The 11,514-nt window shown below is 41.1% G+C and overlaps 1 pseudogene; it reads right to left on the reverse strand.

Moving 5' to 3' along the window:
* Positions 1-2,059: 2,059 nt before the first annotated feature.
* LOC101688036 lies at positions 2,060-3,153 on the reverse strand (annotated as a pseudogene).
* Between the last annotated feature and the right edge of the window lie 8,361 nt (positions 3,154-11,514).

The raw sequence follows: 11,514 nt of genomic DNA on the forward strand, positions 1-11,514 counted from the left end.
GGGACCATGACCTGAGCCGAAGGCAGAGGCCTTAACCCACTGAGCCACCCAGGCGCCCCCACATCAGGAATTCTATCAATATAATCTTCTTCTTCAATACAAGCCTCTGCCACGAGTTTGACTGTGTTATTTCTAGGCTGGCTGGATAGTGGTTAACCTAGATTGCCTTTCTCTGTCATTGAACAGATCTCATTAGCATTTCGGGTGGGTTGAATCTCCAGTTCGCGGGGGTCCATATTGTCTTCTTTTTCACTTACTTACTTTACAGAATTTGGCCTTCAGTAATTCCTGGAAAAGCATTAACAGAACATTTTGAGAACTTGCCTTCCTTGAAAATATCTCTATTCTAAATCATCCCTGAGTTTTGTTTGACACGTATCCAATTTTAGTTTAGAAATCATTATTTCAGAAGTTTGGCAGCATTGCTCCATTGCCTTCCAGTTTTCAGTGTTGTTCTCTTTTCTTTAGAAATCTGAGCCATTTTTATTTTTCTCCCTTTGAATATGACCTGTTGTTTGCTTTCCAGAATCTTTAGGAATCTGTTTTTCTCTCCAATATTTTTTTCTCTTTCCAAGTTTTTATTTAGATTCTAGTTAACATACAGGGTAATGTTAGTTTCAGGTGTAGAATTTAGTCATTTATCACTTATATACAACAGCCAGTGCTTATCACAAGTGCCTTCCTTAATACCCATCAACCTGTTTAACCCATTCCCCTGCCTACCTCCCCTCCAAACAAACTATCAGATTGCTCTCTATAGTTGAGAGTCTGTTTCTTGCTTCGCCTCTTTCTTTCCCCCTACCATGTTCATTTGTTTTGTTTCTTAAATTCCACATATGAGTGAAATATATAATGGAATATTACTCAGCCATAAAAAAGAATGAAATCTTGCCATTTGCAATGACATGGATGGAGTTAGAGAGTATTATTCTTTCCAATATTTAAAATTTATATATTGGCATATTTTAGTTCAATTACATTAAACAAATGAGCCTTTTAGTCTGCAAATGGGTGTGACAAACTATCTTGTATTAACTTTTTTGATATTATTCTCCTCTCCATGTTTATACGTCTTTCTCCTAGGGATATCTGTTATTCAGATATTCACCATCAGAAAAGTTTTGCTATTTTTCTGGTGTTTCTAAGTTCTTTTCCCTTCTTTCAATTTCCTAGAGGTTGCTCTGTATTACCTTCCATCCACTCTGCTGAGTACTTTATCTCTTCTGTCATGGTCCTAATTCCCAAAAGATCCTTTTAGTCATCTATCATTCATTTTAATAGCATCCTACCCTTGCCTATGCATGCAATAATTTCATATCTCATCAACAATATTACTTACAAATTGTAGAACTTTATTCTACTTCCTTAATATGCTTTGTTTTTTCCATGTTACTATCCCTCCCTTGTTCCCATCTGTTTGTCTTTGTGTTTTTCTTTCAAGATTGAATAGTTCTTCAGGTGCCTACTGGTCTTTGCCTGATCCATATTAAAGGATGAGGCCTTTATTTATTTAATTAATTATTTCATTTACTTTTTTCAGAGAAGGAGAGAGAGAGAGGAAGAGGATGAGAGAAAACCTCAAGCAGGCTCCACACTCAGTGCAGAGCCAAATGCCAGCCAGGCTCAACATGGGGCTCAATCTCATAACAGTTAGATCATGACCTGAGCTAAATCCAAGAGTTGGACACTTAACTGACTGAGCCACCCAGGTGCCCCAAAGGATGAGGCCTTTAAAAATCATGCATGATAGGGCGTGAAGATTACCAGGTGGGCCTTCCAATTAGGATTATTATGTAAGCCTTGCCATATCATTAGGGTAACCCCAACTGTTAATATAATTAAAAATTCCTTTTTCTTGGATTATGCAGTTTCTGCAGAGAAGAAAATGTATTTTGTTGCATTGGGAGGAAATATTCAATGAGAAAATTGATGCACTTAGAAAATTAAATCACGGGACTGAAATCTCACATTGGAAAACAACCAGGATAAATTTTAAATGAGTCTACAGTTAGACCCACAGCTGTTGAATATTTTGTACTTAAAAACCTGTTGAATGAGACTATTTGGAGATTTTTGTCTTAAAACTGACAAAGTAGATTCTTAAGGTTTGAATGTCATGGCTGATGAAGAGATAGGGGCTGAAAGCTGGAAAACAAACAGCCAGGAATGCACTTATGTTCGCCAGTTGCAGGCTTTGGGTGACAAAGCAAGTCCTACAGAGTGATAAGATGGAGGATAGAAAATAAAAGGAAACAAAGGAGCTCACCGGAAGCAGGACAGTGTGAGTGGCAGTGGTCTCTGAGGAAGCTCTGAGAGAGAGAGATAGGCGTGGTGACGGTATTTGATTCTTTGCCTATGTCTTTGCAGGAAGAGCACTATGAAGCCACTGGCCCAACCCATTGGTCCCAAACACAAAATGTCTAGGAAGGTAAAGAGGAATGCATACAGTGAGCTTATGGATGAATCGGATTTTTCTGTAGCACACAGTCCAAACTGCATTTTTGTGATGTTTATAGTAGTCCTTGAGTGAGTCACTTTCACTGGCACGATAATATTTATCAGGAGATGAAGATTCCAACAGAGGCAACAGGAGGGCTGAACAAATCTAGGAGCTTTTTTTTTTTTTTTTTGAAGATTTTATTTATTTATTTCACAGGCAGGCAAAGAGGGGGTGGGGGGAAGCAGGCTCCCCGCCGAGCAGAGAGCCCGATGCAGGACTCGATTCCAGGACCCCGGGATCATGACCTGAGCTGAAGGCAGCGGCTTAACCCACTGAGCCACTCAGGCACCCCTAGGAGCTTTTGGTTTGAGTTCTGCCCACCCGGAATTATTAGGACTAATAGTGATAGCCTGGAAGCCATTTAAAGGCAGGTGGTGCATAGAGAAACCCCTTGGGCCACCCTCTGAGTATAAAAGGTAATCTTGCACATAGGTTCTCCCAGGGAATAGTCTAAATAAAAAGCTGCCAGTGCCTGAGCAGCTAGAGAAAAGGACTAGAAAGTTGGCTGAGGCCAACTGGTTGGTGATTAGATCTGTAGGTCTCCAAGTATGTTTACTGAACGAAGTCAATATATAAAAAGAAAGGAATAAGACATTCCCAACTATAGTCTGGAAGAGGAGGAGAATCCCCATTACCAACTCATAAGAAGCCATCATGTCAATGCCCAGGAGTTTCAGAGCTATATAATCTAGAGAGAAAGAATATATATATTACTTTCCTAAGCCCGACAAGTTCAATATTAACAAATTTCACCTTTACTCGTATTTGCAAAATCCTATATTATTGGATATACAAATACTGATTCAAACTACTCTGAAAGAGTGAACTGGTTCTCTTCCAAGTATACATGATTTCTAGCATTTTATTTAGGGTATGTGGATGCATATTTATGAATGACATTTTTCTAAACATAGGCTATACAATTGCAGAAAGTGGTCCCAATAATTCACTTCCTTTTGCCACTCTATAGTTTAAATGGGGTTTTTTGTTTGTTTTTAAAAGATTTTATTTATTTATTTGACAGACAGAGACCACAAGTAGGCAGAGAGGCAGGCAGAGAGAGGAAGGGAGGCAGGCTCCCTGCTGAACAGAGAGTCTGATGCGGGGCTCAATCACAGGACCCTGGTATCAGGGCCTGAGCCAAAGGCAGAGGCTTTAACCCACTGAGCCACCCAGGCGCCCCTATAGTTTAAATGTTTTAAAGGGAGGTGGACGGTGGATGGCATAGCTGGGTGATAGGCATTAAGGAGGGCATGTGATGTGATGAGCCCTGGGTGTTATATGCAACTAATGAATCAACACCACGTCAAAAACTAATGATGTAGGGGCTGAAAGCTGGTTATTGGATTTAAAAATAAATAAATAAATTGTTCTCTACGGACTCATCTAAAATAATTAATAAATAAATATTTTAGATTATTTGTCAACTTTTAAACAATCTGGAGCTTCTGTTTCTCTTTAAAAATTAGAAAATGCTATGGTCCTGGCCAGGGTTCTCCCATATTAAATGGTTGTTGGAACTAGATAATGTCAACTCCATTGACTGGGGGAGGTATCCTTAATTCATAATAGCCTTCATTAAACCAGCTTTATCTATTCATATTAATGACTCATCCCTGTAGGATTTTGGATTGACAGTTGCCTCTTTATATATAAGGACCCAAGATGGAGTTTAACAGATTTCTATCTGAATATGCCACTCCTTCACAAAAATAGATAAAATATAGAGGATTTGAATAACATCATTAGCCTGCCTGATTTAACAGATTTTATGGAATAATTTTAAACTGAAAAAAAGCATTTTAAAATTAACCTACACATTTTGCTAAATTTTACTGAAGACAGTAGAAGGAAGATATCCTTGAAGATAATATAATAAATTAATGAAATAGAAATAAAAATAGCTCTATAACTGACAAAAATATAAAAGGATATATAAATAAGTCTAACGTTGGTAAATCTTGTCAAGACAAAAGGGAAAAAACTAACAATTTTATAATGGTAAGAGAATATTACACTAGATATAGATAAGCTTTAAATATCCCAAGAGGATATTATGTGCACAACTTTAAAAAACGTTTGTTGATGAATGCAGAAGAAAGAAAATAATTTTGGAGAGCTTTGATATTCTGCACATGCTGCTTCTCTACATTGTAGTTAGAAGATATTTATTGATCCATAGCCATAGAACTAGACAATTAGAGAATGACATTACACGTGGTTATCCAGGGAGATTAAAAGCCTTGCTGAATTGAGATAACGGTGACAGCAGATATAGGATTACCAGATCTCCCGAGATGCTCACTCCTTCTCTCTTTCTCCACCAAACCCAGAATGGCAGATTATGGAAGAAATCTGCCCCCACCGAGTTCTGCTCTTCTTTAGTGGTTAGAGGCCAGGGAAGTTTTCTAGAGGAGTTATAAGAGCACTCCATCTGGTCTTAATGGTTAACTGGCTTCAAGTTAACATACTTCTTATCTGCTGACCCGTGCCTTGATCTGTAGGAGACAGACCACTGGCCTTGAGGAAAGAAGAACCAAAACTTTCCCAGGCTACAGAAGCCATCAAGTCTGTTTGAAGACACCTTGGCTTTCTGATTAGCCTACCGATTTTTTAGTAAAATGTTTTTCTTTTTTTTAGGTCACACAAATTATTTAACTGACCTTCTTTTGTGTACTAATGGACCTTGCCCTTCTTTGCAGAATGAACAGAGTACTCCTAGGACACCTGGGTGGCTCAGTTGGTTAAGCAGCTGCTTTTGGCTTGGGTCATGATACCCGGGTCCTGGGACTGGGTCCCAAATCTGGGGAGTCTGCTCAGCAAGGCGTCTGCTTCTCTGCCTGCTGTGTTCTCTCTCTCTGACAAATAACTGAATAAAGTCTCCAAAGAAGGAGGAGGAGGAGGAGGAGGAGGAAGGAGTTCTCCTGCACATCACAAAACAGGAACCAGCACTGAGATAGTATTTGTGGCTGGCACCACCGAGTCTGCACATAATCAAGAAATGTTACAGGGGTGCCTGGCTGGATCAATTGGTGGAACCTGTGACACTTGATCTCAGGACTGTGAGTTTGAGCCCTACGCAGGTTATTTTTACCTGAAAAATAAAATCTTAAAAAAAAGAAAGAACTGTTACAGACTACTGCACTCCCTTTATGACTAACTGCCCTAAAGTCCTTTTAAAATCCTTAGGCCAGCCAGAAACCTTGGAATTAGCTTTTGGACAAGAGCCTATCTTCTCCCTAGGTGACTGGCCTCCTGAATAGAGCTCAAATTCCCTTCGAATAAAAACTGTCTCTTGAGTATTGACCTTTCAAGCCACTGGGCAGCACAACTGCAACAGGGGCATCAACCAGAGCCTTGTGGTGACATTTCCACAAGAAAGAGATAACCAGTCAGGGGTGGAAAAGACACACTCACAGACTAAAAGAGTTAAAGGAGAGAAGGACATTTCTCTGAAAATAAAATTGCATATATTTTTGAGTTTGGGGGCCATGTTAATGTTCTACATTTTCCAAAAATAAAATTTAATAAAAATCACCGAGGATGGGAAGGGATAAAAAACTAGAAACGAAACAAATAAACCCAGTTGTCTTTCAATGACTGCCCTAACCACAATGAAGAAAAAATAATAACGAACAAACAAAAACTCTGAATATAATATTTGAATACATTCCCTCAGTCCTGGGCAATGTAGAAGATAGAGAAATGCAAACTAAGTGCAAACAAATCCTGAACTCTTTTTAGTGGTTTTGTTACCTATGGTAGCATGGATGAAGCTATTCAAAAACTACTACACTGGGGGCACCTGGCTCCATACTCTGCTTATCCCTGTCCTGCTGCTCCTCCCCCCACTCTCTCTCTCACATAAATAAAATCTTTTTAAAAATATTTTACTGAGGGGCACCTGGGCTGCTCAGTGGGCTAAGCCTCTGCCTTCGGCTCAGGTCATGATCTCAGGGTCCTGGGATCGAGCCCCACATTGGGTTCTCGGCTCAGCAGGGAGCCTGCTTCCCCCTCTCTCTCTGCCTGCCTCTCTGCCTACTTGTGATCTCTTTCTCTGTCAAATAAATAAATAAAACCTAAGAAAAACAGAAATAAAATTAAAATAAAAATCTTTAAAAAATGTTTTACTGCATTTAAAAAAATAAGCAAATGTTTTACTGCACTGAGCAAAGGAATAAATGTGTTGATGTTGGGAGATAGCATTCTCACTAAACAAGAGACATGGAAATATTCAATAAGAAAGGCAAAAATGGGGCGCCTGGGTGGTTCAGTGGGCTAAGCCTCTGCCTTCGGCTCAGGACATGATCTCAGGGTCTTGGGATCAAGCTCCGTATCAGGCTCTCTGCTCAGCGGGGAGCCTGCTTCTCCCTTTCTCTCTCTCTGCCTGCTTCTCTGCCTGCTTGTGATCTCTGTCTGTCAAATAAATAAATAAAACCTTAAAAAAAAAAAGGCAAAAATGTACCCTGCCAAGTTTAATTAAAGCCCTTTTTATGCTAAATAGTCCTGGGCTGGAAAACAAATGATAAGCATAAACTGGGGGAGGTATCACCAGCTCTTACATTTGTAGCACATATATAGAGTCAAGGGAGAAAACCACTGTTCTAAGTATGTACTTCACATATTCTAACATTACTTTCTCTCTAAAAAAATAGAGATGTTACTATCATCGCCCATTTTCAAATCAGAAAAAATTAATAAAATCATCTAAAATCACCCCCACAGAACCTTGGCATCCAGGCATGGTGTCTCCAAATCTCCTACTCTCAAGTCCTATGTTACATCTAACCAGAAAGGCTTCTCAGAAGAGAAGGAAGTAAGCAAGTGTCTTATCTACAGATTCTCAACCCAAAATCTCAGAAGTCAGGAGACACCTCACCTTTCTTTGTGGATATGTACAGTAGGTACCTTTGTGATTCTGAGGAGGGAGCTGAAGTAGTTGAAGGGAGAGGGGAATCCATTCCCACTGCAGTTATGAAAGAAAGAAAGAGAGAGAGGCGGGGGGGGGGGAGGAAGGAAGGAAGGAGCGATGGAAGAAAGAAAGAGAGGCAGGAAGGAAATGGGAGGGGAGGGGAAAGGGGGATGGAATGAGGAGAGAAGAGACCAGGGGAAAGAGAAAGAAACCAATAGGGAAGGGAGAAAGGGTGGGAAAGAAGGAGGCAGGCAGGCAGGCAAACCTGGTATCATTCTCAGTGGCAATAATGGCTTTCCAAGGGTTCAGGAATAATGGCACGTTGGGAAAGCCTCCATTTCCTGTGTCCAGCCCCAAGCACATGGTGCTGAAGGGACCCCACACTCTAATTCAGAGGTGTCTTTGATGAATATCAGATGCTGGCAGCTCAGATTTGAGGCCTTATGTGTTTTCTGTTGAGCCTCATGTCCATTATTAAATAAAACTATTGCTCTTTTAGGTCCATTTCCCTGGAGCAGAGCCTCAGATGGGGAAGCTTCCATAGTGTTCTAGTGAGAGAGAACTCCCAGGAGAGAGGCGGGAGGGAGGCAGGTAGGGCAAGGGAAAGAGGCTGAGCAAGGATACGGGCTTGTCCAGATTCCCCGGAGGGCCTGGTACACACCCGGCAGCATAGTTAGTGTCTCACCGAGGCAACAGGCTGGGCTCGCAGACTCCATTTCAGTCATCGTTGGCCATTGGCCATTCAGGTAACATTGTAAGGGGGGTTGCATTGCATCTAAGGGTAATTCTGAGAGGGGTGCCGGTGTGAGGCTTTAACAGCCAACACTCAAAGGCGCTGGGGTATGGGTACACCAGCCATGTTGAAGGGGTCCCCACTTCAATCTGGCGTTGAAGAGTGTGGAATCATGAACACCAAAGCAGACTCTGTGATAAGCCCCTAGATTCCAGTGTGTTATGATGACTAAGCAAAGTTATTAGAAACAAGTCTAGTGTGGAGAAAGAAGATAATGAAACTAATATGGAATAAGAACATGGACAGCCAAATATTTAGGATCCAGGCTTCCTTTGCTAAAAAAGAGCACTGTATGTAAGGGCAAGAAAGGAGAAGTGAGTCGGTCATTAAGGAGGAAATAGCAGGAAGTCAAATAGGTAGAAAAGGCAGCCCCAAGGTAAGGAAGGTTTTCCCTTCTTTAGGCATTGGCCTTTAGCCAGGTGGGGAGAAGCACGGTGGCAACCTTCACATGGTTCCTGCCAGTACCAACAACTGATGCTGAAAATAATCCAATATTCAATGGGTTCTTTGCTGGTCTCTTTTCTGGGCCCTGCCCTTGTATGGCACGTTTTCTTGTATTCATTTCCTCTGTCACACCAAGGACAGGGTAAGGTCAGACCCGAGCATGTGGGAGGGAATTAACCTGAATTAGAGCCCAAACTCTGGATTTCCTGTCTAAATGTCATGGCCCATTTATGACTCTGGCTCAGCACTGATGATGCGGTCAATGGGTGGCTTTATGTCCATTATTGATTCTGGGAAATAAATTCAGGAATATATCTCTCCTTAAGAGACTGAGAGTCAACAATTAACATTCCTTTCCTGGGACCTATGAAGAACCTGAGAAGAATATGGTTTGTGCCTTTTCCTTGCACCACCCAAAGGGATGGCTCTCTATGAACGTTCTTCTGAAGCCAGCCTTGACCAACGAGAAAACAAGAAAAAATGAACCTGTGGCCTCTATGTCCATGCTTAAAGCCAGACACGTATGTTATTTTATTTATTCCTCATAATATCCCTGTGGTCCCCAATTTTTTTTATTCTTTTTTTTTTAAAGATTTATTTATTTGTCAGAGAGAGAGCGAGTGAGAGCGAGCACAGGCAGACACAGTGGAAGGCAGAGTCAGAGGGAGAAGCAGGCTCCCCGCGGGGCAAGGAGCCTGATGTGGGGCTCCATCCCAGGACGCTTGGATCATGACCTGAGCCGAAGGCAGCTGCTTAACCAACTGAGCCACCCAGGTGTCCCGATGTGGTCCCCAATTTTAAAGAAAGTGTTTAAAAGGTTGCAAAGGAAAAAAGGAATATTCTGGCAAGTTAATAGTAAGAAAGGCTGGCCAGGAATTCTCTGGAAGCCAAGTACAAAAATGAAAGGAAGGGAAAGAGAATAACTCTAAATACAGTACAAACATAAGACATATTATTAGTGTCTTCCTGAGGATCTACACATTTCTCTAGAATCTTCAGATTGAATATAGCACTCCATCCTTCCCAGGCAAGAAGCATATTAGGATTCCAAGATAAAGCTCTAACACTGAAAGTCACTTTTTCTAACATGTTCTAAGAGGAGGAAAAAGAAAGAAAAACTCACCAAGTAGATCTTTGATATCTGGACAGTGAGCCTGTCACCACGAGTGTATGTGCCTGAGAGTGTAAGAAAGCACCTGACCCCAAATTTAAGGTTACAGACACCATGATCTCATGGTGTAGCAATTGATCCCACCAGTGTAGCAATTATAATGTTACTGGTAGCAAGGACAGTGTCTGCAAGGGGAATCGATAATATCCCTGAGGAACTGCCGGCCCCAGTAAAAAGACAAATAAATAACATGAGCAATAGTTGGGTGAGGAAAATCCGGACACCAATTGTACCTTGTAGGGAAACTTTCCTGTGATATTGTCTTGAGGATGGTGCAGAGGGGATTTGCATGGCTTGAATGCAGAACCTGAGAGGTAAAGGATTAGTGACAAACCCCCATGTCCCCATGCTCACATTTTCACTTACCAGTGTCTCCTCCTCGGACTTCAAAACCGATTCACCACATCCCTCCAGCTGTGCAAGTGTAGATTCATTGCCTGACCAATTGAGGCAAACTTGACTTTTCACCAGCCAGGGATTCCCTTTGCCTGTTAGCCCTATGGGGATGTCTTATTTTCCCACTACTGAAGAAAGTGATTGCTTGTTAAAGTCCAGCTCTTGAGGTAAATGACTGATGTCTAAGTGATACACTGAATTTGGACCAATAGATTCCATTATCCACCAGGTATTTATCTCAATAATTAGTATGGAGCAGGAGCTGGCACACTTCTCCTGTAAAGGGTCTCTGTCACAACTATTCAACTCTGCCACTACAGTGGGACAGCAGCCACAGACAAAATGTATACAAGGTACTGTAGCAGTATTCCAATAAAACTTTATTTATGGACAAAAAAATTGAATCTTGTAACTTTCAACTGTCCATAAATATTGTTCATCTTTCTTTTTTCAATCATTTAAAAATGTAATAACCACTATTCTAACCTCATTAGCTGTACAAAACAAGTGGTGGGCCAGATTTGGCCTGGGCCCATAGTTTTTTGATGCCTGCTATCGATGAATAATCAAAGGGTCAAAATTCTTTCCCTAGTGGACATTTTATTTGACCAGACATATAGAATAGTTGGAATATAAAAACCATAGAATTGCCCATGTGATAAGAAGTGACAAGAACAAAAAGAAGAGGGCTTTTTGAGAACCACTGGTAGGTGATCATGACTTAAATATGGGTAAAAGGAAGGTCAGTAAGAGAAATTAATAATTAAGTTACAGTTCAAAAGATGAGTATTAGGGTCTCGGACACAGACAGGGGAAAGAGAATTCCTGGCATTGCAAAGGCCTAAAGAAGGCAAGATCTTGGAGACTTTGAAAGGAACTGAAAAGTCAGAGGTACAGAAGTATCCCTGACCATTGTTCACCTGAAATCTTAGTTCTGATTTAAATATCATTTGGCTGCACCCTTTCTCCTAAGAGTTCCTTCAGACAGTTAAGGTGATTGACATAATTGCTCAGCTCCTCCAGGTCTGACACGTCTTTCTCTGTTCCTTGCATGTGAAGGAGATTTTTGCAGTGTGGCAGTCACTGGTGGTGTCCCAGCCAACAGCCATCTCCTTCTTTGATGAAAGAATCACAGTAGCTTTTTTAAGCTTTATATTTAATTCCGTTCAGTGAACATAGAGTGTTATGTTAGTTTCCAGTGCATGATATAGAGCTTCAACACTTCCATATAACACCCAGTGCTCATCACAAGTGCACTCCTTAATCCCCATCACCTATGTAACCCATCCTCCCACTTC

Source organism: Mustela putorius, unplaced genomic scaffold (genome assembly GCF_011764305.1).
Source record: "Mustela putorius furo isolate JIRA1106 unplaced genomic scaffold, ASM1176430v1.1 tig00000196_pilon_pilon_pilon, whole genome shotgun sequence".
Lineage (NCBI taxonomy): Eukaryota > Metazoa > Chordata > Mammalia > Carnivora > Mustelidae > Mustela > Mustela putorius.